The following is a 20,665-nucleotide window of genomic DNA, read 5'->3' as shown; positions in this document are numbered from 1 at the left end:
TGCTGTAGTTATGGGTTTTTTTTTTTTTTTTAATCTACATAGTCAATCTTTTTAAATTTATTTATTTATTTATTTTTGGCTGTGTTGGGTCTTCGTTTCTGTGCGAGGGCTTTCTCTAGTTGCGGCGAGCGGGGGCCACTCTTCATCACGGTGCACCGGCCTCTCTCTTGTTGCAGAGCACAGGCTCCAGATGCTCAGGCTCAGTAGTTGTGGCACACGGGCCTAGCTGCTCCGTGGCATGTGGGATCTTCCCAGACCAGGGCTCGAACCCGTGTCCCCTGCATTGGCAGGTGGATTGTTAACCACTGCTCCACCAGGGGAGCCCCTGTAGTTATGTTTTAAACAATAAGAATCATTTTATTTTAGCCAAAAGAATGTTCAAAATAAATATTTACTGATGACGTGATATAGTCTGGTGTTTGCTGCAGAATAATTGGAATGGGATGATGCAGATGGCTTTGGTGTATGTGAAAAAGATTGTTCAGGTATTGATAAAAGTTGTAACTGGGTAATGTGTATGTCAGTTCATTATACTGATCTAGCTCTTTGCTTTTGAATAGGTTAGAAAGTTTCCATAATAAAAAGGTTTAAAAAGGAAGGAAGAAATGAGGCAAGGAAGGAAAGAAAGAAAGGGTTGGAAAGATTGAGAAAAGGGAAGATGGAATTAATGTAGCCGAAATTTTGCCATAATTCAATATTGTTGCTGTCTTAATTTTATAGAAAATTATAGTTAACATACCTTTCCATTTTTCAAGCATAAAAATGTGGGCCTAAGATTCTTCTATAGTTGTTTAGCTTATGAGGAATAGTCCTGAAAATCTCTATAATAATAAGTTGTTTGCATTTGTTGAAGTACAGATGTGGTGGGAAAATATATGTACTTGCACTAGAGCCTCAGAATTCTAATGTATATATAATCATCACACAATAATGTATCTGTATATAAAATATGAAAACATATGCATCTATCTGACATCTCATTTGTTTGACACCCATAAATAATTATTTTCAAGTAACGAAATCCTAAATTTTATTTAGTATATGGTACCTCTTTTCTTCCTCTTAGAAAATTTAATTTGAACATTCTTTTGGCTAAAATGTTAGCTTACTGGCCGGAATGTTTGCTTGATGGTTTTCTTCATTCTCCAAATGAATACCGGCTGCTTAAATCCCAGTTTAATCTTAGTAAAATCTAATGATTTACAGCTACATATTGAAATTATATCCCAGAGATACTGTCATTCTATATTTGATTCTGTGGTAAGGAACAAATAAAGGTGTTATTTTTAGTGTGTTTTCCCCCATTGCATAAGCATCTGTCTTGCTAATCTAAAATAGTTTCTTAATTCTGGTAGTTTAAAGTTTTATCAATAATTATTTTGTGGGTTGAATCTAGATTAAGATGTTATTGCCCAGACAGTTTTCTTTGGTTTTCTTTTACTGTGAAAGAAAATAGGGAAGGAGGGTGGTATCTGTGGCTGTAAAAGGGCAGGATGAGGGATCTTTGTGCGGGAACTCGCTGTATCGTGACTGTGTTGGTGTTCACGTGAATCTGCCCATGTGATGAAGTGATAAAATTGCATAGAATTAAACACACACACACGAGTGCAGGTAAAAACTGATGAAATCCGGGTAAAGTCTGTGGACTGTATCCATGTCAACTTCCTGGTTGTGGTACTGAATGGCAGCTATGCAAACTGGTACCGTCGGAGGAAAAGGGGCGAAGGTTATAAGTCATCTCTATTATTTTTTATAGCTGCATGTGAGTCTCTTATTATCTCACAATAAAAAGGTGAAAAATAGATTACATTGATTCTAATATTTTGAATTGGAAATGATTGATATAAGAAAATCAGATATCAAACCTAGTTAAAAGAGTGAACACATTTCTAATTTCTTATTTTTTAGCTTTTGAAGTTTTAAAAATTTAAATTAGAATAGGACCTTAATAAGTCCTTAAAAACTAATACTGTTCAGTAAAAGGATCTTTAAATGTGCCATGACAAATGTGAAAGTCAGTGACTAAAGGCATGTTAACACACTGGGATGCTATAGAGAATGAAGTCTCAATGTTAGATGCTAAAGAACTTATGTGCCCAACTTAATTTGGACTAGGAGATAATCATAGTTTTTTTTGTTTGTTTGTTTGTTTTTTGCGGTACGCGTGCCTCTAACTGTTGTGGCCTCTCCCGTTGCGGAGCACAGGCTCCGGACGCGCAGGCTCAGCAGCCATGGCTCACGGGCCCAGCTGCTCCGCGGCATGTGGGATCTTCCCGGACCGGGACACGAACCCGTGTCCCCTGCATTGGCAGGCGGACTCTCAACAACTGTGCCACCAGGGAAGCCCAATAATCATAGTTTTGAGAACTGGAAGGGTCCCTTTATACCTTACGTGTTTATAACTGTCTCTGCTACAAATGGAGGAATGGACCCAGAAAGATTAAGTGATATTTCTAAGGTTTTACTGTTTTAACAAAGCAGTGATTGATTTTGCCTACCTTTAATCTCTGCCCTTCTTTTTCCTGCATCATCTGTCAATCTGTATATTTTCACTCTCTATTTTAAGAACTTTTCCTTTAGTTCTCTTCTGTCCAGAGTTACCATAAGAATGGTAAAAACAAATAATCTTTTTATAGTGTACATTTTTGGGTGGTGACATTTATATGATTAAATAACCCTGCTATTTATGGATCTTCTGTGTAGTGTTTTGCTTTATGTATTTGTATTACTGTACCTCTCAGAAATTTTTTTTGCTTGATTTTAAAGGAATAGCTCTTATTATAGTGTAGTTCACAAAATAAGCAGGTAGTTGCCACAAGGTACCTTTGGAAGTGCAAGGGCTCTGAACTCCCACTGCCTAGGTTTGATTCCTGATTCTACCGTATTTTTGACCTTGAGAAACTTTCCCAACCTCTCTATCCCTTAGTTGTCTCATTTGTTAGGTGGAGTTAATAATATTGTTTACCTGGAATGGTGGTTGTATCAAATGCCCTGATATAGGTAAATTGATTGGAATGTATTCAGTAAATGTTAATTGCTATTTTTATACGTGACTCTTTGTTTTGGTTTTACTCTCATTAGACATTGCTTGGTCCAAAGGCTGTACTAGGGAATGGGCAAGAGTGATAATAAAAATATGGTCAGGAGTAGATACACAAGGAATCAATAAATCATCTTTGAGCACCTGTAATGTCAAGGGCAAATGGATATATAGGGAAATGTGATTTCCTTAATTCAGTATATAACTAACCTGATTTTCCTCTTGAATCTTGAACCTTTGGTTAATCATCCATTCAACAAATAGTTGTCAAGTGCCTACTGTAATGCTGGGCTCTATTCTTGGAAATAGAGATACAGCAGTGAATGAAATACACAGAAATTCTTGCAGCTGTGTTGGTTATATTCTCTTGGCAGGAGACAGACAATAAACAAAAACAAGTAAATTATAGAGTATTTTAGAAGATAATAATTGCCATGGGGAAAAAACAAAGAAGGCACGAGGAATGCCAGTAAAGGCAAAGTGTAGTTTTAAATAAGATCATCAGAGTTGGCTTCATTGAGAAAGTGCCATTGGAACAAGGAATACAAGAGAAAAATTCACATGCCTATCTGGGAGAAGAGCATCGCAAGTAGAGAGAAGCACTAGTGCAAAGGCCCTGAGGCAGCTCTGTGTCCTGCATATTTGAGGAATGGCTAGGAAGCCAGTGTGGCTGGAGCAGAGTGAGCACAGGGGAGCATGGTTGTGGAGTTTGAGAAAAAGGAGTCAAAGATGATGACAGCTTTTAGCTTAAATAGCTGAAACAATGGACTCTTCATGTCCGAGGTGGGGAGGCCAGTGGTGGAGCAGCAAAGAAAACTAGTGGGAAAGAGAGAACTAAATTCAGATCGGTTAAAATTTAAAATAGTCCCTTTTAGTCTGTCTTGGGCCAAGAAAGCTTAGTCTCTCAGACAGCCTCCTCTGCATCCTGGCAGAGGTCAGCTTATGCATCTTTGAGGCAGAAGAAATTTAGCTCCCCTGCCTCCCCTGTCACTGAGTGAAGTTCTTCATCCGTCTGGTCGTTGCTTCCCTGGCGGTGCTTTTTTCACTGCTGGAGTCTGAGGCTGGTGTCACTTGTCGTCTGCTGCATTTCATCTCGGGCAGCATTCCCTGTAGCGCTGGCTGACTTGATTTCACCTCTACTCCTGCTGCTGCCTTCAGTTCCTCTCAGACCTGGATATGTGTCCGGTTTGATTCCACAGAACTGTCTGCTGTGCAGCCTCCCTACATTATGGCAGCCTCTCAGGTAGGTGCTCCAGCCAGGCTCTCAGCTGCTTCTGCTTCCCTTTCAGACCTCATGGGAACCAAAGGCTGATTAAACCTTGCCTCCTTCTCCTCCCCGACAATGCTCTCCCTCCAAGGTGGTGTGGCTTTGCCATCTGGGGCAGTCTATGGGGCAGTTACTTTTCAGAGTCCTGAACGAGGCCTGTCTGGCTCCATGAATCCTATTTTGTGTGAAAGAAGCTGAATATTACATTGTTCTTTTTCTTTGAATTCCTTAGGTCACAAAATCCTAAAGTAATCCTAATTCAAAACAAAAGCCTGAGTTACTAATTGTAACCTGTACTCAGTCAGATAGATGCTTTGGAATGACTAGGGCAAAGCCCACATATTCAGAAAGACAAAAGGAAAAACTAATAATTTGAAAATCTACAGCTACAATATATATGGCCTCTGACATATCTTTTTTTTTTAAAACAAATACAAGTACACAGTCCTGTGAATAGCTTTCTTTGGTCATGTTTGATGTCATAACGATATGTCTGAAAATGTTGAAGTATGTCTGGTTTTCAACTTTTGCCTTGACAACTCTTTGTTCAATGAATCTTCTTGTAATACTCCCTAAACTCTTATTTAATAAAATAAAACAAAGCACATTCAAAGTCTGATTTAACATATTTTCACATTTTGAGGTAAGCAAATAGAGCAGATGTTCTAGTGTTCCTCTATATTTCTATTTTAAAATGTTAGCCTGTTTTCTATTCAGCATTTTCCAAGTGAGCCTGCATTATTAAAAACAAAATACAAATGCAGACAAAAAAGAAAATGGCTGTGCCTTCTTATTTTAAGAATAAAATCCATTAAATAAGGTTTTTCAAATTTGATTTTAATAGTAATAAGTTTAGAGAGGGAAAAATAGATCATTTAGGTACTATTTCATTAGAAATCCCTAATCTCAGATATTTCAAGATGTGTTTAAGATATTCATTTGAATGACTGTTAGATACATTTTGGGAGATATAATTATGGCATGAAAATAGAAAATCCATTAACTACTCCTAGTACCTCTAAATTCTTTTTATTGTGTAAGAAGAACAAGCATTATACTCCTAGTTCATCGATAAGATATGTTTTAGAATAAAGCTAAAATAAGAGAGGGAAACCTTGTATCTCTGAAAGGTCTCATTGATTTCCAGAGTTCCTTACTTTCAATGTTCAGAAAACTTTTCTATTTCTTCAATTTCAGTTGTTGGCATTTGGTAATTTGCTATGACCCAAATTCAAATAAACTGCTGATATCAAGGAGGCATGTCTCAGGTTTCATCCAGATAATGTGCACAGTCTGGTGATGGGGTTCCACTTGAAAACCACCTTCCATCTTTGCTCTGAATCATGATCTCCTACCTCAGTTATCCTCACTGTCTTCTATATCTTTATACGCATGTCCTTACTGCTTCCTTTCCTGCAGTATATTAATGTGCTCAAGTCTGTCCTGTTCAAACAACCAACCAACCCTCTCTGAACCTCATACAGTTCTAGGTACAGTTTTATTTTATTCCTATTCAAAGACCTGTGAAGAACCATCTTGTGCATTGTTTTTTTTTTCTTTTTCTCAGCTCCCCCCGCCCCCTTTTTTCTTCAGCCTACTGAAATCTGATTTCTCATCTTACTGCTTTTGTGAAACCACTCTCACTAAGATCAGGGGTGGTATCCTAATTGTAAAATCCTCAGGCCACTTTTCAGTGCACTTGTTATTTCATCTCTCTTTAGCCCTTGACGTTGATAGCTGTTCTCATCTCAGCAAACTCTCTCTCGTTTTTTAATTAAAATAAAGTTATTTATTTGTTTTTGGCTGCGTTGGGTCTTCATTGCTGTGTGCGGGCTTTCTCTAGTTGCGGCGAGCGGGGGCTACTCTTAATTGCGGTGCATGGGCTTCTCATTGCGGTGGCTTCTCTTGTTGCAGAGCATGGGCTCTAGGCGCGTGGGCCTCAGTAGTTGTGGCATGAGGGCTCAGTAGTTGTGGCTCGTGGGCTCTAGAGTGCAGGCTCAGTAGTTGTGGCGCATGGGCTTGGTTGCTCCGCGGCACGTGGGATCTTCTCAGACCAAGGCTTGAGCCCTGCATTGTCCCCTGCATTGGCAGGTGGATTCTTAACCACTGTGCCACCAGGGAAGTCCCTCAGCAAACTCTCTTGACACCACTTTTCTCTGCTTACTAAGTGCATTCCTAAACATTTCCCAAGCTCCTCTATCAGCTCCTTTTACTCTACCCATTCCTTAAATTTTGGTGTTTCCTAAATATTGATTATAGATCCTCTTATATTTTCATACCTTATGTGCTCCTTGGGAGATTGAATCCACTTGCATGGTTTAAATATCCAAATGCTCATGACCTCTAGCTGCAACCTCTTCCTCAGGATTCAGATTCTTTTCACTTACTGTCTCTCAAATATATCAGATTTGGGTCTCTTACTGTCTCTCAAATATATGTTTGCTTGAATGTCCTACAAGTAGCTCAAATGCATTGTGTCTGAGTATTAGCTTACTATATTCTTTCACATACTACTTTTCTTCCTTTATTCCTCATTTACCCACTCAGCCAGTCTAGAAACCTCCAGGTCTTTCCAGTTTCCTCTTAATCCATTCTTCCCTTCCCCTCCCCACACCCCGCCACCCATGCCCTAGCCCCATCCCAGTAACCAAGCTATTATTAAGTGGTCCTCATTTACCTTCTTCATAGCTTGAAAATTCATACTCCTCAACCCCTCCACCACTGCTTTCTCCTCCCCCCAACCCCATTACTACTGAACTGTTGTTCAGACTTTCCACACACTACGTGTGGCACATTCCCTGTATCTAAGTCTTTCCACCATCCAGTCTGTTATTCTGTAATACCAGTCTGCTTGATCCACAAAGAATCCTGAAGATGTTTACTCCTGCTTAAAACCTTTCCATAGTATTCTGTTGTATAAGGGACACATTATATGGACCCTTTGAAAGTCTCTTTTTTGGGGGGGGGAGTGGTCATGGTGAGTGGCAGCCAGCCAGCCACTGCCTAGTGGTGGTCACAGCAGAGAGCTGGGACAGTGTCTGTAAACCTGACAGTGGCACCAGGGGTGGTCTTTTCCTTCCTGGTCCAGTGTTCTGTGCTCCCGCAGAGCTGTGACCCCAGAACCCAAGCGTCTCCAGCTCTGGCTACCTCAGAGTCTCTTAATACTCTTACTCTCCCAGACACTGCCTTCCAGCAACACCAACTTTATTTGAACACATCCTGCCATTTTATATCATGACCCTTTGGAAATGCTTTTTCTCTCTTTCAAATTCCGTCTTCAACTACTGGTGAACTAATTATTTCTCAAAGCTCAACGTATATGTCACCCAGTTTCTGCAACAGTGCCTGGCCTTTGCCCAGCTTCTGTCAGGACCAGTGAAAAAATTTCTGACCCCATGTTTCCCAAACCCTATTTTCTCCTTTATGAGGTAATGTATTTGCATGCTTTCCGATGCTTTTCTCCTGTCTTGCATTTCATGTTTTCCACAGTTAGGCAACCTCTTTCTCATTGGCCCAGATGCAACCCCTGCAACAAATGTTTTCTCTTTCTACTCCAAGTTTTGCTCTCAGCAACATCTCTACTCCCTTTCCTTTTTTAACTTTCCTATTCATAAACTGTTAATAATATGATTAGCTTAATAGTTTAAGCAACAGGTAATCCATAGTTATGGTTAATGTACAGAAACTATGCAAGTGAAATCTCCTGCCTTGAGGAAAAAAAATAAAACTTTGAACTGAAGAGTCTAAAGCACTTGTGGAAGAAAACAGATATCCCGCTATGTCCCTCTTCATCCTCAGATGTCCCTTTTGAAACATTAGCATCTAATGTAAATTGAAAATGATTTCATAGTTAATTGCAGTATTTTTCTTTTAAATTATTGCTGTTTTTCAGATGTATATTTATTTTGGCAATGCAAACAACAATATTTCAACCAAATTATTAGTTGAGTAGGCATTATGATCTAGGGACAACAGAATTTTAAAGTGGGAAATTATGGTCTAAGTTTCACACAACTGACTTATAGATACAGTTAAACATATTAGTAAGTCTGGCTGCCTTTTTGTAATATTTTTGAATTTTAGATTTCATAACTTAATATTGGACGCTTTCTTGTTCTCTCTGGTTTTTTATTTTAAAGAAAGTATGGCCTCTCATTCTTGTTTTGTAGAGCACCTATAAAATATTTGATGACCTTTTTTTTTTCTCTAAGAGAAATAATGATACCAGTTTATTTTTAATGACCAAAAATTAATTCCATATAGAAAAAATACTGGATTTCAGTTGAGCTTTGGAAGAGTAGTTTATGTCTCATTAAAGGATAAAGTCCATTTTTTTGGAAATAAACTCCAACTGTCAATACTATTGCTTCTGAAATAGAACATAGCTATTTACAACCTGTATTTTCTGAGAACTACTGCATAAATGACACGTAGGTGTGGTTTTCTTTCCAACTGACTCGATTAAATTGTTGTCCTAAAGTGAAATATTAGCAATGGAATGGAAATCTGTATCTTTGTTATAGGGGACTTGAAAACAAATTGAACTTGTAAATAGGCCTTAGATTTCATCTAAAATATGAATATTTCATTGAACTATTGCTCTACAGACTTTAGGAAATCTAGCGTACGCTGCTGCTGCTTGTTTCAAAGCCACGGAGACCTCCAGAGTATCTCAGACCTTTGCACTTCAAAGTATGGTCCATGAACGAGCAGCATTTGCATTACCTGAGAGACTATTAGAAATATAGAATCTCATGCTCCAGCCTAGATCTCCTGAATTAGAGTCTGCATTTTGACAAGATCTCTTAAGTGATTCAAATGCACGTTGGAGTGTGAGAAGCACTGCCTTAGACCAGTGGGGATATTATCTATGTTCCCAAATTAGAGAAATATAGGAAGCCTCCTTGTAAAAATGGTTCTGGGCAATTCCACAGCACATGAGCAAACTCTCCTTATCTGAGGAAAACCGAGGTAGAGGCGAGTTGATGTGTGGAGGGAGGTGGTCCACGCAGAATCATGTTGTTTTAAATCTGGAAGGATCCGCAAAGATAATCTAACCCAACTCTATCTTTTCATAACCAGAAGTCTAAGCCCCCCCCCAAATAAAATATTTATTGAATAAAATTTATTGTTGCCTGAGATCATAGTCTGCTTCGTATAGTCTAGAATAATTAATACCACTTAATGACTAACTAGATGTATAGAAGGACATTCCATGCTTGGGCTTTTTAATTTTACCTGTGAAGTTTTCTCCAGTCTCCAGGATTCAGTGTCACCAGGTCATGTGGACATTCTCCTAAGTCTGTTATGATAGCCAGTTTTCATGTGAATTGCACCTGTTTATACTTTTAACATTCAGAGTACATATCCTTTCTTTGGTATCATCATGATAGCCACATGACTAATTGAACTCAGTAGGTTGATTTTACTTTTCATGCAGAATTTATCTGAGATTTGCCAATTTAGAGATGACTAATGGAAGTTGATTTCTGGATGTGATTCAGAACCGTGACCTTTTTACTCTTCCAAAATTTCTTAGCCAACCATATTTCTTCACATACCACTTTACTCACGTCACCAACTGTTATAGGTATTGTGTCATTCCTTTCCATTTCATAATATGCTGACTGATACCTCCTTGTGGCTGAATCTTGTGTCCTGGCCTTTCCTGACAACTAACCTTAATTTCTCTGTTTCAACAAACCGTCAAATCCCCAAATCCAATTTCCACCTTCTGTTCAAAACCCTTCTAAGTAGGCGATTAGTTATACAGTTTGTCTTCTGGGGGCCTTTTGCATCCACCCGGACCATGACCAAGATGGGATGGTCCTATTTACTTTGTATGCATTGCATATTTTATTTGCCTTTCATCCTGTCAAATTTCTGACTTTACCTAATTCAATAGTTTAAAATTTTTATTACATACTTCTGGGTGTGGGATATTTTTAAATTATTATATCTTAACAATAAATTCAAGATATTAAAAACCTCATTTAGGTTTAATTACCATATCCTAATTTTTAATCTTCCTGGAATTTAGATTGAATCGTTTACACCTACAGAACTGCAGTTTCACTTGGTTCAACTCTAGAGGTGTGCAGTTAGTTCATTAGCCCTTTATTTATGAAGACTTAATGAGTAGTTTACTTTTTCTTCCTTTGGGTAATATTTTTTCAGTTGGAATTTTTTTAAGTCTGGGAAGGTCTGCCTTGTCTGTGGGAGAATAAACCAGTTTGCTCTTCTTTCTCCCTGCCAGGCAGTCAGCCTCAGTCAACTGTTGATTAGTTGCTGAGGCCTGTGGGTAAGGTGACCATGTCCTAGGTCTGTCTCTCTGTCACTTGGCTGTGGTTAGTCCTCCCCTGAGAGTCTGACCCCAGATAATGGGGAGAAGATTGTGGTTTAACTGTGATTTGGGATTACCTATGATATTCTCTTCTTCCCAGGTATCCGCATGACCGCTATTATTTCTTTAAACAGAGAATTGACTCCTCTGATTAATATCATTTGTCTTTTTCAGCTTGTAGTAAGTTTTAAAGTAAATTTCACCCCATTTAAAGAAGAAAGATAGGGACTTCCCTGGTGGTCCAGTGGTTAAGACTTCACCTTCCAATGCAGGGGGTGTGGGTTTGATCCCTGGTCAGGGAGCTAAGATCCCACATGCCTCTTGGTCAAAAAACCAAAACATAAAATGGAAGCAATATTGTAACAAAAAGATCTTTAAAAAAAAAGAAGAAGAAAAATAAAGACACCTATTGGGAAGGCCAGGAATCTAAGAAAAATTTGTATCTATATTTATTGGTATGTGGATTTTAGTACAAAATTTCTGTGTTAATGTTTTACAATGAGATAATGCTACATGTACTTATAGGTCACAATACATGTTTTAATTGAACACAGAAAGGTTTGTGGAGTTATTTAATACTGTACTGTTAGAGTAGATTTATGTTGTGATGGAGAATAGGAAAAACATTACAATATTGTCCTTTTTGCACAACTATTATTAAGAGTATGTTGTGTTTTAAAATTCTGTGGCAACTATTTAAATTAAATTTTTATTTCTAACATTGGTTACTTATTTTTAATGAATGAAAAAAATGCAAGAAAATAATCAGTATTTCAGTATACTATATAATGAAATTATTTTGAGTTCCAAAATAGATTTATTATAAAGAGACATAAGTTCAGTCAAGGGATGTGGGAAAGCCATAAAGCAGTAGTTATTTAAGTAAGGTATTAAATAGGATATTGATAGTTGAATTTGTTGTTAATAAATTCTTACATTAAAGTGAGGCTTTATACACTGGTTTGAAATTGCACACACATGAAAAGAAATATATTTTCTTGTCACTCAGGTGTATGTCATGATGTAGGGTTTCATTTTTTTTTTTTAACACTTGTCTTAAAATGTCTTAGAGTGTGTTTGCAGTGATTTTATCTACACCTGGGCCGACCAATGTGAGAAATTTAATTTCCAGAAGACTGAAGCTACTTACCATCAAACTCTCTTCTGAGTAATGTAACTGAGAATATAAGTCTGCCAAACTATGTTTTCTGTCAATCATAAACATAAAGCAGTATAAAATAATGAACCTAATTTAAACATTAAGCCCTTTACTTCAAAAACTTGGAACAACTTACCAAAAAGACCACTTTACTAATTCAAGTGGAAGGGGTTAGAATAGGATGGATGGTTGATATTTTCAAGATTGCCATGCCTTGTATTCAGTATCATAGACCTACTCTCTTGCTTTGGTACATTTCTCCCTCTCTTCTTGTCCTTTTCCACAAGTTGTTATATGATTTTTTAAAAAAGAGTATATAGTTCAGGAAGTCACTAAAATTTGACTCTGTGATTATATATAAATTAACTGATGGATGCACAAGTTAAGAATGCTTTTACTTTAAAATATTTTTTATATATTATCCATTTTAGAAAAGAACTTCCTCGGCCTCTAATATAATAAGCCTGTTGTATTATGTACAAATTATATATATGTGTATATGTACATAAATGTATAAGTTTCTCAAACCCTAATTCTTTGTATTCTAAGAGTCTAACATATATTTTATGCTTTTTAATGCTTGTATTCTAAGAGTCTAACATATATTCAGTAAATTTTTGAGCAATTTTTAATTTACATACAGTTGTATCTCCTGTATAAATTTGGGAATGATATTTAAATATGTAGCAGTTTGAGTAGCATAGAATTCTTGCCACTGTTCTCACCCCCTTTAAGTCCAAGTCTGTTCTCTCTTTATGATGGTCCCTCTAAATTCATTTGTTCGTTTCATTTCAGTGTTGCCTCCAAATTGTAGATTGATGTAGCTTGACCTCCTCCTACTTAGATTGTGAGCAACTTGGATAAGAAGTGTTTTGTATCTTCTTTGTACTTCTAGTGCTTGGTGTACTGTGAGGTACCATAACAGTTTCTTTTTTTTTTTTAACAATATATTTCATTTTTATTGATAGTTATTTATTTAGTGCCTTATAAAGCTTGATTAGATGATTCAGTTGGTTACTGAGAATTACATAGTGTTGGTTACTTATTGTTTTCTTTTTTCCCATTAGTTATCTATTTTATACTTATTAGTGTATATATGTCAATCCCAATCTCCCAGTTCATCCCATCCCCCCTTCCCGTGTTGGTGTCTATACATTTGTTCTCTACATCTGTGTGAAACCATAAACAAGACGAAAAAACAGCCCTCAGAATGGGATAAAATATTTGCAACAAAATCAATGGACAAAGGATTAATCTCCAAAATATACAAACAACTCATGCAGCTCAATATCAAAAAAACAAACAACCTAATCAAAACATGGGCGGAAGACCTAAATAGACGTTTCTCCAAAGAAGACATACAGATGGCCAAAAGGCACATGAAAAGATGCTCACCGTCACTAATTATTAGAGGGATGCAAATCAAAACTACAATGAAGTATCACCTCACACCAGTCAGAATGGCCATCATCAAAAAAATCTGCAAACAATAAATGCTAGAAAGGGTGTGGAGAAAAGAGAACCTTCTTGCACTGTTGGTGGGAATGTAAATTGATACAGCCCCTATAGAGAACGGTATGGAGGTTCCTTAAAAAACTAAAAATAGAACTACCATATGTCCCAGCAATCCCACTACTGGGCATATACCCAGAGAAAACCATAACTCAAAAAGACACATGAACCCCAGTGTTCATTGCGGCACTATTTACAATAACCAGGTCATTGGTTACAATAACCAGGAAGCAACCTAAATGCCCGTCAACAGACAAATGGATAAAGAAGATGTGATATATATATACAATGGAATATTACTCAGCCACAAAAAGGAATGAAATGGGGTCATTTGTAGAGACATGGATGGACCTAGAGACTGTCATACAGAGTGAAGTAAGTCAGAAAAACAAATATCGTATATTAACACATGTTTATGGAATCTAGAAAAATGGTACAGATGAACCTGTTTGCAAGGCAGAAATACAGACCATTACAGTTTCTTGATGAATATTTTGGGATAATTATGTTTGCTGATAAAAATTCTACCTTATGATTCCTTCATCTTTAACTCTTGGTGTTTTTTTTTTTTTCCCACCCATTTGAAGTCTGCCCTCAAAAGGATTTGATATAATACAGACTTGATGGTAAGAAACTGTATAGATTAAATTATAATAATTATAATAAAATATATTAAAATTATCTGATATAGTTATTCCAAAACTTTATGAAGCAAGGATATCCTCACTTGTTTTCCTACAGAAATAGAGATAGAATAATAATTCCATTATTGTTTCTAAACCACCGTTAGGAAATATTTCCAACATTTTAATGCTCTTCTATTTGCTGTCATCAACTAATAGGAAGTTGAATGGGAGATTGGGGAAGGATTCCCGTGAGCTTCCTGTGTGATGCCTTAATCTGATCAGGGAACAATCAGGGAAACAAAATGAAACAAACATGAAAGTTTGTTCAGTACAGAAACATTAGGTTTCTGGGTTTGAGAACTATTATTACAAAGAGCTTCTTGCTAAAGTTGACGCTATTTGTTAAGTCGTAGTAGCGAGTGTTGATTTCATTTATTTTTGTTAATGGATATAGAATAAATAGGCTAGTGAATAACTGAATTTATGCATTCTTTGTACTTGTTGGCAAGGCTATTTTTACAATGAGAACAACGTAGCAGAGAGCAGAGAATTAAGGTCAGTATGGAGTCTGGACCAGTCCAGGTGAAATCATTAAGCATAAGGATTGGAAAAAATTAGAGACCTCAAGAAGTTACTGATCATCTAGAAACATTTTTTGTTTTAAATAAAGTTAATATAATATTTAATACTTGTTCTAATCATTGTAGAGTTTGGAGAAGCATGCATTTTGGTAGAGGGTAAATATTTAAGGATGAGGTTAAATTGAAATACTGGCAAGTCTGTATTTTATAAAAGCTCTGACAGACAACTAGACATAGATAATAAGACAGAGACTTGATCTGTCTGTCTTATCTATTAAAAGTCAAGCCAGAATAAAGTAAAGCAACTATTAGAAAGAAAGAAAGGAGGCAAATAATTGGTTTAAGGTTTTTCATACAGCGATTTATAAAAAATCTTATTAATTCCAAGTCTCTATATATTATATCTGTCACCTGAAAAAATATCTGTTATGTATTTAGTTTTTTTAAAGAATGTGGTGTGTCATCAGGCATTCCATGGTCAGATGTTCATTTTCAAGCATGAGTTAGAGTTTCATTTCTGGGGAGAGTTCACTCTTACTTTTTAGCTTCTAACTGGTTAACCTCATACTTATTTAGAGTCTTTCTTTTTTTTTTTTTTTGGACTGTAGTTAGAACATTTTGGCTTAAGCATTGTAAAAGCGTTTTTGATATTTTTGATAGACGATCTTTTACATGAAAGTAGCATTTGAGTTATTTCCTTTCACAGCAGGATTACATATTATCCTCAATGATTGTATCCAAGAAAAAAGTGGTGGAGAGTCTGAATCTACTGTATACATGCTGTTCTATTTTCGTTTTAATTGAAATGGGGCTCTCAGGTCAACTGTGGGAATCCATGCTAACTGATGGGCAGTTCTTCATGACTGCAGCTGCTGTGTAATTTTCCCTTAAGCATATATATCTCTTAAAGAGTAACTGTCCATGTTGAAAATAGAGGGTGGATAGTAGTTGACAAACAGCCTTAAGCCAAGAAAATCAGAAAAATATAGGTTAGCTCATCCTAGCTTTCTGTATTAGGGACTCTACTATATAATTCCAAAATGTATGAAAGATGTCTCTTAAAATTTGAGCAGCCAAACATTTTCCTTGCTAAAGCTCTTAAATTATTTGTTGTGTTAATGCCAGTCTAATACCCCAATTACAGTGAAGGTTTTGTGGTTTTAATATATTGTGAGATAAATAATACTGCTCTGTTTTTCTTTTGATATATAGCTATATCTTTATCTTTCCATTAGGCTCAGCCACACTTAAGCAAGTTGTGCATTTCCTGTAATGTAGCTTGTTACCTGAGGAAGAATACTTTTTCCTTTAAATATGCAAAGGGTTCTATTTCTTGTGTAACTGAAGCGACTTCCTTAAATTGTTATTTTAGTTTTTTTGAGCTAAATAACATTACTTTCTTTCACTCTTTGTTGTCTACTTTTGTTTAAACTTACTTTCTTTTGATTAAAACCACCTGGGTGGGAGAATTGCTTTCTACCTCTTTTTAAGGTTAATATGTCTATAAATAAGGAACAGATTATCAACAGAGAAGCAGCAGAAAAATACACATGAACACACACGTGCTCCAAGTTGAAGAAAGGTTGAAGTACACTCTTTATAGGTAATTTAATATTAAAACTACTTCATATATAAAAGTCTTGTCTTAGATATAGTGCTTTTCCAGTTTGGCTCCCAGAGGTCTCAAATATGAGGTCACTATCATTTTAATACAAAAGACAAAGAAGGAGTATAAGGAAGGAGTATTTTAGACTCATTTCACTCACAAATGTAAATGTAAATACCTAATATCGTATGAAAAAGATAATATGTAATGGTTAAGTTAGCTTTGTCCCAGACTCCAAAGACAGTTTAATATTAGAAAATCTATAAATTCCACTTACCACATTAAAGGATTAAATGAGAAAAACCACATGATCATTATCAGTAGTTGTAGGAAAAAAGTATTTGATTAAGTTCGACGCAGATTCATATTAAAAAATTTTCTTAGTAAATTAGAGGACTTTTTAAACCTGATATAAAATATCTACCAAAATATTCCTTAAAAACAACATTTAAAATAGGAAGATACTTAAAAAACAGGTGTAAGGAACAATAGTCATTATCACCACTTCCATTCAACCTTTTATTAGTATGAGCTGCTAGCCAGTGCCATAAAGTAAGGTAAAGAAATTATGCAGTAAGGATAGGAAAGTAGGAAATAAAGCTGTCATGATTTGTAGATAATCTGACTGTTAAAAGAAAAAGAATCTACAGAAAAATTATTACTAATGATAGAAGAAATTAACAAGTGTCTGGATATAAAATTCAATATGTAGAATCAATTACATTTCTATTTACTAATAGTGAGCAATTAGAAAACATAGTTTTAAAGATTCTGTTTACAAAAGCAGCACAATGATAGTGCACTTTGGAATATATCTATGAAAAGATGTGTAAGATGTTCACATGCATATTATAAAACTACTGAAATACTTTGAATGATAAATGATGAAATATATCATGTTTATGAATAGGAAAACTTTATATCATAAATATCTTCAATCCTTTCCAAATTGACCTATAGATTTGGTGATATTAATTCTAATTAAAATACCAAAGTGCTTTTTATATAACTTGATAAGTTGATACTAAAATGTTTAAGGATATGTAAGTGAACAAATGTAGCTTAGAGAAATTCTGAAGCAAACAAGTATGGAATCTAATCCTAATACATGCCAAAGCTTAATGTGAAGCTATAGTAGTCAAGACTTGTGTGGTATCAGTTCAGGGATAGACAATTCAGTAGCAATCTCAGCAACAGAGAAAAAGAAAAATATATATATGCATGAAACTTTGAAATATGACAGTTTACATGAAACTTTAGGGGGAAATGAAGGAGTATTCAGTAAATGTGATAGGGAAAAATGGTTGATCCATATAGTAAAAATTTTTAAAGTATCCCTTATTCATTGACAGTTTTGGCAGTCTTAAATACTTCTTTTCATCAAAGGATACTTAAAAAAAAATAGGGCTTCCCTGGTGGCGCAGTGGTTGAGAGTACGCCTGCCAATGCAGGGGACACAGGTTCGTGCCCTGGTCTGGGAAGATCCCACATGCCGCGGAGCGGCTGGGCCAGTGAGCCATGGCCGCTGAGCCTGCGCGTCCGGAGCTTGTGCTCCGCAACGGGAGAGGCCACACAGTGAGAGGCCCCGCGTACAGCCAAAAAAAAAAAAAAGAAAAGACATAAACTACAGATTAAAAGAAATTCTAAAATTTTACCTACTAAGGACTAATATCAAGAATAAATGAACTAAAAATAAATAAGAAAAAGAACTCAATCAAAATGGGCAAAAAACATGAATAAATACTTAATAGAAGAAAGACAGGTTCAATAAACAGGAAGAAATAATGAGGTAACTGCAGGTTACTAATTCAATAAAATCCCATTTTCTCTCATTTAGCATACATTTAAATCTAACAATATCAAAGGTTGGAAAGGATATGGGTCACCAGTATCTTATGAATTGTTGGTGTAATATAAGTTAGTATAACCTCTCAATAAAAATTTGTATTCCCTTATAAAGTTGAACAGTCACATGCTGTGTGTTCTAGTAATATTACTCCAGAGTATTTACTCAAGAGAACCTCTTACATATGTATAACAAGTGGTATGTCTAAGAGTATGTTTAAGATCCTGTAAGGGAGCAGGAAAGTGTAAAAAGGAGTGGGAGTGATTATGAGACTATAACAGAATGGCGGTAATTAATGGTTTCATTAAGCTAGAATGCGATTTCCATTTGAACCTTACAACAGCTCTGTACTTTAAACAAGATGCAAGTATTATGCTACACATAGTAGTATCTTTATGGATTAATTGAGAATTTGTATATTATTTTCATGCAGTAGAACAAGGTGTCTGGGTCTCTTTATAGGGGAAAATATGAAATAAGCTTCTCTAGAGGTTAAGCCAATGTGACTGTTTTACCGTACTGTCTTCTCTATAATAAAGGAAGCTCAGTGCCAGAATATATGGTTGAAATAAAATAAAGCAAGTTGGTATGAACTGTACCCCTTTTATTCTATCTCATTCACACATGTACTGTTATACATATATATTCAGTATATCACACATACATTTTTGAGACATATTTTTTCTTCATTTGAAACTGTAGAATTTTCCAAGACTCAATAAAGACATTTTCTTATAAAGAGAAGAAAATTAAGCTCTTGAACATTTTCTTTTCCCTGTTCCAAAATACATTTTGCATTTGACTGAATATTTTCAGAACCTCCCAATCCATTTTATAGAAGTAATGCGATATGTCACAGACTTTGAGTGCTGCAGGATCACTTCTTGGTGAGCAGAAGTAGAAAATATTTATAAAGATATAATATCTAAAATATCTGTAATAATGATGATAATGATGATGGTGAATAATTACAGGAATAATTATTACTATAATAACATTATTCATGACTGCTGGCTATTCAGTAAGCATAGTATTAATTGCTTTTAGTAATCCTTTTAAATGTCTTTTGATTTAGGGACTTCCCTGCTGGTCCAGTGGTTAAGACTCTGTGCTTCCACTGTACACTGTAGGGGGCATGGGTTCCATCCCTGTGTCCGGGAACTAAGCCATGTGGCATGGCCAAAAAAAAAAAAGGTCCTTTGATTTAGATACTGTTATCCTTTTAAGTTCAGATATCACACAATTGATATGGGTCAAAGCTAGGACTGGAATCCAGGTTTTCTGATTAAAATCTTTCAGCCCTTTATCAGTTCTCTATACCAAAAACGTATACATTTTTTAAAGTGGCATAAAAAATAGAATGAATATTCAAGAAACTTTCTAAAAAAATCTTTTGTCTAGGAAAAGAAAGGTAAATGGACTTCTTTTTCATAATCCTATTTATATAATTGTTTTATTTTCTCTGCTGAGTTGCTTCAAAATTTGCCAGTCAGAAGCGTTGTCTATTTCCTATAAAGGACAAGTGATTCAAAATCCTTTATTATTTTTGCTGTGAAGGTAGCATTTTCTTGGATTTATTAATTAATTTTGGGGAGTTTATGGAAGCTTATCTTTTCTAGAGTTCTGATGCTTAAAAAAAAAGAAAAGGAAAAAAAAGGCATACATATCTTCTTCAGGAAAACCAAAGGTAGGCCAGAATTATATGTTGTAAGCAGTTTTACATTTCTGTGTGTATTATTCCTTTGCTTTAATGCATTTAAAAAATGCTTATCAGTTCATAATGAAAAAATAGTTTTAGTGAGACAAGAAATGCTGATGTATTTCTTTTAATGAATATCCTGGCTTTCTTTGTGCAAACAACCACACAAAGTGTTCCTTTATGATTTCAGAATGGAGGTGTTTTAAAATGATTTATAATTATGTAAATCTTTTACTAGAATGGTAATTTTAAAATTTTGCTAAGACTATAAATTTCCTTTTTATTGTTAATTGCGGGCCTAACATAGATTTCAGGGGAAAAAAATACCCTGAATATGAGACGTGCTATTATATAGATCATACTATACATAAACGTTTGCCTGTCTTTTCTAAGATTTCTAACAATTACACTTTCTTTTTTTAAACCTTGAATATCTTAGAGACAAAAGTTTAGAACCTTGAGCTTTAGAACAAATTATTCTGAGAGGATAAAGACAGGAATTAAATTGCCACTGATAGCTTTCACTTAACTTACTTTTACCAACTTCAGTGGAATAATTATGCAGAAAAGTGTTATCTTTTGATTTTGCTTAGTTTTCATGTGATATAATATTCTTCCCAATGCTATAGTATTTTCTGAATTAGAAAATAACATTATTGAATTAGAAAGCATAAGCTGTTCTTGTGAAATGAAACTGATTTCGAGGTCAAAGAAATTTTAGAAAAAAATGGGAAAATAAACCATATTACAGATGGGCATTTGATGGGCACAAATACATATCTATAAATGACAGTGGAAAACAAGAGGCAAAGGAAAGTATTAAAAACATTGGAGCTTGGTTCAAAATTATGGCTCTGCACATCCCCAACCCCCTATGCTTTGTAGCTAAATACTTTACCTTAAAAAACTTAGCTATATTGGATTTGTTTGTTTGATTGCTGGTTATCTTTGTAGGTCCTTTTTATAGAAACTAATTTCGAGAAGTA

At 35.4% G+C, this 20,665-nt stretch overlaps 1 protein-coding gene and 1 long non-coding RNA gene across 6 annotated transcripts in view; both read left to right on the top strand.

Moving 5' to 3' along the window:
* The window catches only part of CEP128 (centrosomal protein 128), a 438,638-nt gene that overhangs the window by 245,968 nt on the left and 172,005 nt on the right, over positions 1–20,665 (top strand). The window lies entirely within an intron of this gene.
* On the top strand, positions 13,675–20,052 carry LOC113627538 (uncharacterized). Its single transcript, XR_003435595.1, has 3 exons — positions 13,675–13,696; positions 13,909–13,947; positions 19,600–20,052. It is a non-coding gene; the product is annotated as an uncharacterized LOC113627538 (long non-coding RNA).

This window comes from Aethalodelphis obliquidens, unplaced genomic scaffold (assembly GCF_003676395.1).
Source record: "Aethalodelphis obliquidens isolate GAN/ISIS:26980383/991018 unplaced genomic scaffold, ASM367639v1 scaffold21, whole genome shotgun sequence".
Classification (NCBI taxonomy): Eukaryota; Metazoa; Chordata; class Mammalia; order Artiodactyla; family Delphinidae; genus Aethalodelphis; species Aethalodelphis obliquidens.
The sequence above is the reverse complement of the archived record's forward strand: the minus strand, read 5'-3'. Positions and strand labels throughout refer to the sequence as shown.